Consider the following 12,233-nt stretch of genomic DNA (forward strand, 5'->3'; position numbering starts at 1 on the left):
CCAGTTTCGAAGTAGGAATTGAAAATAAAATTTCTCTTGGGATATAAAGTTTTAGGATTGTGCTACGTACACCGCCTCCATTTATTGTTTTTGTTTACATGTATTTTTTTATATTTTTAAATATTTTTTAAAAAAATAAAAATGTCACCGTATTATTAAAAAATAAAATACTTCCTTAAAAAATAAAAAATCATAGTATTAAAAAATGTTTTCTTAATTATTAAGTAAAAAAAATTAAAAAATAAAATAAAAAATTTCAACAATAACACCGAATTGTATTGATTCTTACTAATTATTTTGATGTGTATTTTTTAACGCTTTTAAATATTTATATATTTTTTAAAAAATGTACAATATTATTAAAAAAATATTGTTTTAATCATAAAATAAAAATAAAAATAGATAAAAAAAAAAAAAAACTGCCAGCGACAGCAACTGGAGTCGGGAGCGGGACACTTTGGAATTTTTCAAAGTTTTATAGTCTCATTTAGATTTAAAGAAGTTAAAATAATTTTAGGAAAGTTGAAATAAAAATGAATTGAGACCAGTTTACTCAGCCTCCGCAGTCCGCACACCAGTTTACGTGATTTATTTTATTTTATTTTATTTTTATTTTGACTTAAACGTGCGTTTCAGACAACATAAAATCCAAGTTAACATAAAATCCAACCAGTTAATCCATAATTTTCAAGAACCGTCACGTGGGCTGTAGACCGGGTTCGTGACGGTGTGTGGCGTGCGACCAATAAACCGGGGGTTGAGTAGATTATTTCTCTCTCTCTCAATTCAGACACCCTCTCTAACCAACTTGCCGCCGTCAGCAGTCGCGGAGCAAGCCGGAGAGCAGGGTTTTGTCGTCCTAGGGCTCAACGGAAGCCACCTCTCCACGGTGATGGATATTTTTTCGTTGGTCTTCGCAGTGTTGTGTGAGTATCTCCTTTCGGTTCCTATTTTTTTTTTCCCTTTCTGCGAGATCTGAATCTGAAGTGTATTTCGTATATCCTCTTGCATCCGAGATTTTTTTTGCCTTTTGCTGTATTTTTGTTGTTCATTTTTGCATCTGGATCTGAAGTTTTTTCTGCCATCTTTTTTCTATCGCTGGATCTGAAATGTGCTTCGACAGGAGGCTAGCATCTTCTATTTTCGGTTTTGGTCATCAATCAGAGGAATATCGAAGGTGAAGCGTGGAAGAAAAGCTTCCATTCGGCGCTGAGTATATCTTCGTTGGTCTTCGTGCTGCCGTGTGCGTATCTCCTTTCGGTTCCTCTTTTTTTTTTTTTTTTCCTTTATGCGAGATATGAATCTGAAGGGTATTACCTTACAGTTCTATGTCCAAAAGTTTCTGCACTTTCGGTGTTTCTTTGTTTTTTATTTTTCCTATTTTGTCTATTGCAGCTTTGCGTCAGTGGCCTCCGTCAGTAGCCGCGAAGCAGGACGGACAGCAGCCCTCCTTCAAGCAGTAGCGGCTTTCTCTCGATCCCTCCTACGTTTCCCATTCGCAGCCGCCTTGCACTCGTAGTAAGGAAGACCCATCGAGCTGTCATCCACCGTCTGGAGCAGATCTAGCCTCCGGTTACGCCTCTGACCACCACAGACAGTGCCGGCGTCACCCACATAGCAAGATCCACTGTGATATCCAGCCCCCACCGCTCCTCTCTCTACTCCTCTGTTTCTCCCTTCTTCACCCCTATACGGAAATGGCCAAAACGCAAACCGCTCTCACCAAAGTGGAAGCACCAGAAGCAGAGCTAATGCTGGATTTTTGTTTGTGTACTTTGGGTTTTCGTTTTATAGAGTCTCGATTTTCCTGAAATGGGTAATGCTGGAAATCGGCTTGTAGCTGCTCTTTCACTGGTTAGAGTAAACTTCGATTGCAAAAATCCATTGCTTTTTTGGTTATTGTCAATGAATGATGGTCATTGTAGAATTGAGTGGAATAATATAAGTAATTTGTTTGGCCATTTAAGGTGAGACTTTTAAAATATTTAATATCGGTTGAAATTGCAATTGTACTCATAAAGTTGTGCTTTGCCTTGCTGAGGTTAGTGTAATGGTTGTTGATGTTGACGATGCTTCCGTGGGTTGCTGTTATTATTGTATTTTTGTAGCCGAATGAATGCCCTTGCCTCACGGAGTGCTGCGAGTTCTCTCTCCTCGGGCCTTATTGAAAGCCACCCATTGAAAAAGCCAAGTGAGTACCCATCAATTTGGCTTTGTTGTGTTTCCCACATTCTGTCAATTGGGTTTCTTTTTTATCTTTTTTTGTGGGATGGGCAGGGATGGTCCTGGACTTTTGTCAGTCTCTCACAATCCGTACTTGGGCATCGCTTTTTTCTTCCTCTGGAAGATGAATTTTTTTTCCGTGGGATTGATTTATGGAAGTATTGATTTTTACGGCTTGCATGATTTCTTATTACTGTTATGATTATGATTTTGATTGTTCTTTGATAAGCAGTATTTTTTAATTCCTAACTTTTATGAATTTGACAATGATGGTAAATATTATGTTTGGGATTGTTTTGTTTTCAGTAATGGGGAACCCTGGAGGAAGAAAAGGTTGAGCAGACGCTTCTACAGCTAAGAAGTTTGAAGAAAACTGTAAACAATCTGTGGAGCTTGCACAGGATCGAGCACTACTTAATAATCATGCAGATGTGCCCATGGCTCACTATCCTTCCCATGACCCTAGGGAACCTTTCATCTTTAATCTTGAGGTTGGGTTTTCTATGTAAATCTAAACTGCTGAGTTTCTCAAATTATTGCTTATTAAACTGGCTCTATTTTTTTTTTGCTTTCTTCAGTTTGTGCTGTGATTGAAGTGGTGAAAATGCACATTAGAGTAATGGTTTCTTCTCCTTAGATTTTTACACATTGTTTTTTTTTAATGCATAAGGGACAAAAACAGTTTCTATATAATGTTTCCTGTTATATGAAGCTTTTCGTTCTATTAATTTATCCACCTACTAGGGTAGATAAATTATTAACCTTAAATTAATTTCAGAATTTAAAAGTATTTTTCAGTTTCATTTACATTACAATTTGTTTACTTATTTCTTCATATAAAGGTTGGAGTTTTACATTATAATCATATGGTCAAATTAGTTAACACATAGTTCTATAGTTTATATTATTAAAATTGAGATGTTATTTATTCTGCAAATAAGTAATATATAACATAAGTGTTTGATTATAGCTGTTAAGAGTAATGATAATAGGTAAATTACTATAATTACTTTTTTGTATTTTCTTTAGTTCAATGGTTTGCTGCTATTATATTAAAAAGAGGGAATGTTCATGAGTTCTTGCTCTCTTTTCAGTTTTCTAGAATGTAATTAGGTGTCTTTTTTGTATACTTCTTGTGTACATGGGCAGTGCCTTGTTTCATTTGATCAATAAAATTTCTTTTTTATAAAAAAAAAATACTATAATTATACATATTTGTAAAGAAATAAGTTATAACTTATTCATATATTAAATATGTAATATGTCATTATTAGTATTTCACTTTGACAAGTCTCACAATGTAAATTCAATTAATGTCTTGCATTCTTTTAGTGTTTTTTTTATTTTATTTTTTTATTTCTTTTAGTGTTGCTTCAGATTTGTTTGGTTATAGAGATTAAATTTTTTTGCTTCAGATGTGTTTCATTATACAGATTAATTAGCACTGATTCGATCTAAAGCTGGTTTAAATAATTATTGAATTATATTGGTTTGGTTTGGTTTGTCATTTCTTTTTTTTTTTTTTTTTTTTTTTTTTCTTTTGAAGGATAAATGGAGAAAGGAAAATAATAATTGGCTTGGCGAAATATTTTCTGTTTTGATGACAGTGTTGTACAGTATTTTGTTCCCTCTAATTTTAACCTCTCTGAATATTTAGGTCTATTTCTATATTTTTGAATCTGTAATTGTTTGTATATACATATATATATTTTTTTTTCTCTTTTGGCATTTGTTAATGATTTCTTCTTAATCATCTTCGCTCATATGTATTTTTTTTTTTTAAACAATGGATGCCTTTCAGTTGTTTTTTGTTTGCATGTTGCGGTAGATGGCTTTTACCTTTTTTTTTTTTTCTTCCATTAATAAAATTTGTTCTGTTCTTTTTATTTTTTTGGTTTGAAGTTTAAATTTGTGGTCTTTTTTGTTTTTAAACTTGTTGGTTTGGTTCAGTATGAAAAAAATAGAAGCTTTTTATCTTTTTTTGTTGCATTTTTAGAAGTTGTTGTGTTTTTAATTTTAGGAATAGTTGGTATCTTTCTTTTATAGATTTTGTTGGATTTGTATATTTTATTATTTATTTGGTTTCTTGGTTTCATTTGTCTTGTCTGTTATTGGGTTTTGATTTGCAGCTTCTTGGAAAAAAAGATGGCTTTACTTTTTTATTCTATGATTAACTTTTTTTTGTTGCAATGATAGGATTTGCTGTTTTTTATTTTAAAAATTATACGTATCTTTGTTTTATATATTTTGTTGGGTTTGTATATTTTGTTATTGATTATGTTTCTTGGTTCCGTTTGTCTTTTCTATTATTGCGCTCTCATCTGCAATTTTTTTTTTTAAATGAGTAATCGATTTATGCTATTTGGATTAATGAGTTTGCAATTTTTATTTATCTTTTAAAAATGTTTAAGGGATTTAAAAAAATTTTGGAAAAAAAAAAATTCGCTAAACCGATTTATACTGTTTGGATTAATGACTTTCTGATTTTTATTTCTGTGCATTTTCTATTGTTAGGCTCTCATGTGCAGTTTTTTTAAAATAGTTTTTATTTATCAAATAGTCTCTTGAGGTCTTGGATTTGCTTTCTCGTGAAAATCCTATTGCTATTTTATTTTCAGTGATACCTTATGATGTGTGTGTCAATCTCTTAGTTTCTTGAGATTTTGGATTTGTTTCATATGCATACCGACCGAGTATGTTTTTGACTGTGTAGCTTTTGAATTAGAGGAATCTTTGTGATTTTGGGTGGTTGGTGGGTGGGTTGGTTTGAAACTTGGATTGGAGGTGACTATAGGAGTGGGATGTTCAGATGAAGAACTTGAAGTGGTTTGGTATCTTTTTATGGATAGGTTATGTTGTTTCAATGCTTCCTACTCTCCGGTAAGGATGCTTCTCTACTTCATGTCCTTTAGTGGTACTTTTATCATAACTAATATGCCATGTTGTGCGAAAGCTTAACCAAGAGGCTGGGAAGGTCCTTTAGTGGTACTTCATGGCCTTTGGTATTTTTTCCTTGGTAGAAAGGTGGAGAGAAGGATCTTATACATTGTTGTTGACATAATTTAGAACTTCAGTGGCCCTTTGTACCTTCCCCCTCCATTATCGAACACATGTTCACAGTCCTGGAAAGGTGTAGAAAAACTAATACACAGAATAAGAGAAAAAGGAAGAAGAAATTTCTCATGATTGCTCAGAAAAGGCCCCATCTCGATAACTTTTAGTGCTTTATTTGTATGAGATGATAATATGCTAATTATTTTAGTTATTTCTTTCTTTAAGTTTCGTCCTACTGTGTATAAATCTGTTAATTATTTTCTTTTGTACCCCATGGCTGTCTCTAAACCATGCTGGATTTATGTTGGGGGTTTTTATAATTCATAGTTTTTTTATGTAGCTTGTAGGAGTGCGTTCCCTGATTGGAATTCATATTATTAGGTTAGGAGTGTGCACTATTTTTCTGACAGCAACATATGAAACCTTATAACAAAAAGTTAAATTTGGATTGTATCCCGTTTGACTTGTAGATTGATGCACTGTATTGACCTCTTTTGCTTACTGCATTGTAATTGACAGGAAATGGGTCAGCTGCAGATGGGAATTCCAAAAGGTAAATCACCTATTCCAGTGTGTGTGTGTCATCATTTATAGGCGCTTGTAAAATAAAATTTTTCAATTGATGTTTCCTTTGAAGTTTTCATAAATTATTGACATTTTATTCTAATGGTGTATCTTAGTACAAAGGTGAATCACATGGAAAAGGTGGCGGTGTAACAGAAGAAAACTCCAAGTAATTTTCTGGCTTTCTATTGGTTGCATGTAATCATTATGCACTTAGTAACAACACATCTATACTCATGCATTCATTGTTCAACACTGGTAATGAACATGATTCATCTTCAGTGTGTTCTGGAAACTCGGTAGGCAATGCTCCACAAAGACTAAGCAGGGCCTGAGGCGCCACTGCTCAGCTGCGGTCTACTACCCTTGAACAACTGTAACCCTCCCCTAATCCTTCAAGCCGATGTAATCCACCAGCCATGAAGCAACAGATTTATCAGCCACCGTTGACCAGCAAGCAAAAAGCTAACCGAGCTCATCATTGCCCAGCTCAGCCCCTCAATAATGCAAAGCCTTCTGTTAATCTTCTGATAAAACAATACCATGTGATGACATAGGTGGTTTGCCAAGTGTTTCTTGCATACAGATATTGTTCGTGAATAAGATTATCAATTTCTTTTGGATTAGGACCTTAGAGTTGAGAATTTTGACCCAAAACGGTGAGTATGGATTGTGGTTACCTCTATGGAGTGATCTTTCCATCTCAATTCATCTCGTTACTATTCATTACTATTCATCAACTTTAATTCATAAATATCACTATTATTCACAATCCATCTCACTATTATTCACAATTCATCTCAACTCATCTTCGAATCCAAACGAGGCATTAATCTTATGGTCTGTTAGCACTTTATGATCATTCAAAATCTTATAACTTTTATAGAGAATCATGATAATGTTATTGTGCTAATGTGGGTTTCAATTCTGAAATAATATTAAAAACAATTTGGGTTGATGGATAGAATTAGCTTATACCAAAGATATGTTGAGTATTGTGTTATTTTGAAGTTAAAATCTGAATTTGTTTTGATATTTTATGGATATATAATAATTATGTTGGATTGGTGGATTTTTTTTGGAAGTAGATTTAAGCTATAGGAATAATAAAAAGTTTCCCTATACATGGATCATGATATATCAATTTTGAGATTCCCTAAATGGGAAATAATAAATATAAAAAGCTTTTGTTGGGAATGAAAATGAGATTGTTGGTTGTCGATTGTTTTCATGAATTAAGTTGGGGTGGCAAAGATTTTACTCTTATGAATAGGAAAGACAGATCAAAATGTGCAGGTACAGTGCATGTTTTAGAAGCTTATTTAAGATGTATTTTAGAACTTTTCCAACAATTTTTCCCTTTTTTGAGAGGCGGGTATCTAGCTGGCAAAAACTTCGCAAAGGGATTTTTTAACTTTCTATAGGACTATTTTGGACTAATCTTTTTGTTAAACTTGCATTACAGAAACTTGGCAAAATGATCAATTTGCAAAACATGTATTAAACTATGATATATTTTGAACTGATCTTTTTGTTTTTTTAATCTATCCAAACATGTAATTATTATACTTTACTAGCTTATCATTATCCAAACATATTTGCTAAATTTATTTTTAGAGCAATAAATTATTCAATAATCCATTTTTATTTTTTAACAAAATCATATAATTTTTGTTAAAAAAATTTCACCCAACTAGGCAATTTGCACGTTTGGTACCGTCCTAGTATATATATAAGCTTTGACCGGAGAAAAAGTGCAACTAGAAAGTTGTCTAAAATGTTTACTAAAGGAGAGTTTGAACATACCTTTATGTCTTCTCATTTTCCATTTTTGTATCTCTCTCCGAGGTGAGAGTCTCACCTACTGCCTTCGGCAGATTGACATTGGTACCTCATATGAGGGAATATGTCGCTGTATTTAATGCGGTAACCTTTATGGGCCTTGTGACCAACCCAACTGACATTGGCATATCTCTCAAATGGCCACTTCAGTGCATTTAATGTGACATTCCTCCAAAGGTTCCTGATGAACCCTCATTGACAAAAATAGGTTCCTCTTGTGGGCTTGCTGGCATGCTCTACATGATAGGACTTCTTAAGAGTAAGGATGGCCATCACTTTTTCCATACAGGTTTGCCCCCACCCCCAAGGGATGGGCCTTTGGGCCACTCTCTTGTCTCCCTTTCCTTGAACACAGACCCCAATTCAGCTGCTCGACAAGGTTTCAACTTTTGGGGTGAGAATTTGGCCTAACAGTTAATTCACCAATTCTTGTTGCATGTGTACGACATGAATTTTGTTCTTTCATTATTATTATTATTATTATTATTATTCTTCTTCTTCTTCTTCTTCTTCTTTCTCTCGCAATCTTAGATGGTTTGCTACATGATTAACTTCCCTTAAGTTAAGCAATTCCCTTCCCCACGTTCCCCGAAGCCGCTCGCTTCGTGAGATTTGTGCGTCCCACCCTGCAATTGATGACACGTGTCGCTCTAGGTCTAAGCGTCGCTCTCCGACCACTGTTTTTCTCTTTCAAAATGTCTTAGTCGTTCCTGTACATCTTTCTGTTTTGGCTTTTCTCCCATTTGCTTTGCCATTGCCCTTGTGTTTCTCAGCCTTTCAACGCTATTCAACCTTCTATGGCTTCTGGTCACACCTCTCGTGTTGGAGCTCGTGGCTCTTACCCAGCACCCACTATCTAGGCCTAATGATTCCAACAGTGTGAATCCTCCTAAGGGTGAGAGGTTCTTAGGGAGCCTTTGGTTTGCTAGTACCACTATAGCGAACCTAGACTCTGCAAGGGTTTTGCTCCCATTAAGGCACTACTTGTGTAATACATGGGTAGTTGCGCCGCCCATTCTTCCTTGACTAGGACGGCCAAAACGGTGTAGGGGGATACCGCTAGATATGTATAGAGTGTGTCTTCTTCTATAAGTTACCTCAAGAGTGGTGGATTGGTCAAATGCAGGTTTAGCTTTTGGAAAGTTTCGTCACACTTCGCATTCCTGGGGTGTGCCTTCCATAATACCCTAAAGAAGGGGAGGTATTTGTCTATAGATCTAGATACGAACCTATTTAAGGCCGCTACTCTTCCGACTAGCCATTGCGTGTCTTTTAGATTTTTTGGCGACTTCATGTTTATGATTGCTTCAATTTTTTTCGGGGAGGCTTCAATTCCTCTTTTTGACACGATGAACCCCAGAAACTTACATGACTCTACACCGAACGCGCACTTGGATGGGTTCAGCTTCATCTTGTACTATCTTAGTATCGTGAATGCTTCTCTTAGGTTGGCCAGATGTTGGGTGGGCTCTTTGCTTTTGACTAACAGGTCATCCATATAAACTTCCATAGTCCGTCCTGTTTGGTTTTTAAACATCCTGTTGACTAGCCTTTTGTAGGTTGCCCCCGCATTCTTCAGGGCAAATGGCAAGACTTGGTAGAAATACAACCTATGGTCTGTGATGAATGAGGTTTTCTCTTCACTTGCTGGGTGCATCCGGATTTGGTTATAGCTTGAATAAGCATCCATAAAGCTCAATACCTTGTACCCCATTGTAGTGTCTACAATGACATTGATTCATGGCAGGGGGAAGCTATCTTTTGTGTAGGTTTTGTTTAGATTGGTGAAGTCCATGCATATTCTCTACTTTCCGTTTGCTTTTTTACCAGGATAATGTTGGATATCCATTCGGGGTAATGGGCTTCCCTGATGAACCCTAAGGTGAACAGGCGTTCTACTTCCTCGACGATGGCTATATATCTCTCCTTGTTAAATGATCTTATCTTTTGACGTACCTTCTTGTGCATGGGGTCCATGCACAATGGGTGTTCGATAATGTTGTTGTCGATCTCGAGCATATCCTTGTGACTCTAGGCAAATACATCCCGGTGCTCTACTAACAGTTGCTTTAGGGCCTTTTGATTTTCTAGGGAAATTTGAGCTCCAATCTGCATTGTTGCATTGGGGCGATCTAGGTATAATGTTATGATCTCCAAGGGTTCTTTCGCCTTTGGTTGCTGTAAGTTTTGCTCGTCCCTTACCTCCACGCCCTTGTCCAAAAGGATCGTGTGGGGTGGGGGCAATGTAGCTTGGTTGTCCTCCTTGGTGGCTTGGTTGCCATCGCCTGCAATAGTACATACTTCTCCCCTTTTACTTATCAATTTCTGCAAATAACATTCCCATGCTAGGGCTTGCTCACCTCGTGCTTCTTCCACTCCTCCTTCAGTTGGTAACTTCATCATGACGTGGTACGTGGACATAACCGCCCCGAGATTGCTTAGTGTTGGTCGCCCTAGTATAGCATTATACGAGGAAGGTGCCTTTATGATCAAAAAATTGGTCATAGTGGTCGCAGTGCGCATCCCTCTTCCTGCCGTGACTGGGAGGGTAATGGCGCCCACCAGTTGGATCAAATCTCTAGAGAAGCCCTTCATCGGCGTCAGAAAGGGTCTCAGCATAGTGGCATCTATGCCCATATTTACAAAAGCCTCCTAAAATAGTATGCCTGCTTAGCTCCCATTATCAATGAGGATGCGCCTGGTAGTGTAATTAGCGACCAGGAGGGTTACTACTAGCGCATCATCACGAGGGTACAACACTTCTTCACAATTTTCTTCCTCGAGAGAGATAGCTACTGAGGTGTCAAGTTGTTGGTGCTTGGGTGACCTGTCCACTACATAGATTTCTTCGTATCTTGTCCTTCGGGCGTGCGCCCTCCTGCTAGACAAGGATGCGCCACCCCCAGCAAATCTGCCTGCTATTGTCCTGATTTCTCCTAGGGGTGCCTTGTCCCTATCATTTTTTTGAGGCGCCTTGTCCCTTTCATTATTAAGGGAGTCTTCCTTCAATAAGCGCTGCCTATATGGGCTGTTGCTTCTACGTGGGTTGTGTCCTCTCTCAAATCATCATTTGGGTTTTGCTCGCTCCGTGAGCATTTGTTCAAGCTCTCCAGTGCCCGCCAATTCAGTCACCCTTTTCTTTATGGTTGTGCAGTCCTTTATCCAGTGTGAGTCTGTTTGATGTTATTTGCAGTAGCGCCTACCGGGTCTAGGCTAGCGGTGTTTCTTTATAATTCTTCATTTTCTTGCACATTCAAATTATTGTGGATGAGTCGGGTATTATGCTCTTGTTGCCTTTTGCGCCTCCTGTCTTGGTGATTCGATGCAGCTTTCCTGTCCCTCGAACTGCTTTTGCATTTTGCCTTTGGCTCCCCTTCCCTTGGTTCTATAAGAGCCTGTAATGTATCTTCGGCATTGATGAAGTCATCCTCCCTATCCATAAACTCTCTCAGGGTAGAGGGGCTCTTTCTAGCCAACTCAGCCATGAACAGGCTACATGGCCAAATCCCACCTAACAAGGCAACTAGAGTAATCTTCTCGTCTTGATCATCTATCGTCAACCTCTCTTTATTAGAACGGGTGAAATATGTCTTTAGGCTCTCCTCTTCCCTTTGCTTGATGGTCAGGAGGTATGCCGCTAGGCGCCTACATCTCCTGCTTAGCGCTTACACCTCCTACTGGGCATAAATTGTGTTAAAACTGTCTGGCTAGCTCTTCACAGCTATCAATGGATCCCGATTGTAGTGCTCCAAACCATCCTCTCGTCAGGGGAAAGGATCGGCAGGAAATTTCTCCTGGGAAATCGTGGAGTGTGATATGCACTTTGAAGTTCTCCAAGTAATCTATTGGGTCCTTGGACCCATCATACATCTCTATTTATGGCACTCTAAACTTCGGCGGGAACGGCATGGCTAATACCGCACTATAAGGAAAATCCGTGCTGCTTAACAATTGTTCCACTGAGGAAGATCCTCTCATCTTCTTCGCCATCTCCTCATATTTGCCAGGGAGGTTATGTAGCTCATCATGTAGCTTCTTCTTTTCTACATCCTCTGCGTTCACTCCCCTATTGCTATGTGCTTATCCTTTTCCTTGTTTGCTATGGCTGGGCATGGTAGCATCACTGAGCTCGATATTGTGGCACTTTAGTTCTTCGTTCTCTTTCCTCAGGTTTTCCATGGCGTCTAACGCCATCTTCAACTTTTCTTCTGTCACTGCTAACTGTGTTTCCATGTTTGTGGGTATTGCCTCTGGTTCTTGAGTTGCTTAAGAACGTGTGACGGTCAGCATGAGGGAACCAAGTTGAAGTCCAATAAAAAACTGAAATCACAGATTACAAAATCCCATAGACGACGTCACTGTAAAAGACATGTCCCACCACTAGTCATGATCGTTAACCTGCAAATTGTTACATAGGCGGCACGATGTGTCTGTGACACTTTTGATGCCTAAGTTAGTAATAGGTGAGGGATAATAATTCAAGAATGTTCAATCAGATGATTCGAGGGTTACCAGTTGCCCCTATATATAGGCGTGGATAATATTGGATG

General features: G+C 37.5%; 2 long non-coding RNA genes across 7 annotated transcripts; one reads left to right on the forward strand and one right to left on the reverse strand.

Annotated features, from left to right (window-relative positions):
* The first annotated feature begins 777 nt into the window (after positions 1–777).
* On the forward strand, positions 778–6,517 carry LOC121234152. Of its 6 annotated transcripts, none has more exons than XR_005934328.1 (9): positions 778–926; positions 1,124–1,243; positions 1,396–1,967; positions 2,109–2,191; positions 2,530–2,714; positions 4,937–5,103; positions 5,797–5,830; positions 5,958–6,010; positions 6,124–6,517. It is a non-coding gene; the product is annotated as an uncharacterized LOC121234152 (long non-coding RNA). The 6 variants fall into 6 exon arrangements; XR_005934327.1 differs by having other exon boundaries at positions 1,396–1,854; XR_005934331.1 differs by having other exon boundaries at positions 1,396–1,816.
* On the reverse strand, positions 6,493–7,209 carry LOC121234153. Its single transcript, XR_005934332.1, has 2 exons — positions 6,665–7,209; positions 6,493–6,553 (listed from the first exon to the last, which is right to left on the reverse strand). It is a non-coding gene; the product is annotated as an uncharacterized LOC121234153 (long non-coding RNA).
* Between the last annotated feature and the right edge of the window lie 5,024 nt (positions 7,210–12,233).

The sequence above is a fragment of the Juglans microcarpa x Juglans regia genome, chromosome 6D (genome assembly GCF_004785595.1).
Source record: "Juglans microcarpa x Juglans regia isolate MS1-56 chromosome 6D, Jm3101_v1.0, whole genome shotgun sequence".
NCBI classification, from domain to species: domain Eukaryota; kingdom Viridiplantae; phylum Streptophyta; class Magnoliopsida; order Fagales; family Juglandaceae; genus Juglans; species Juglans microcarpa x Juglans regia.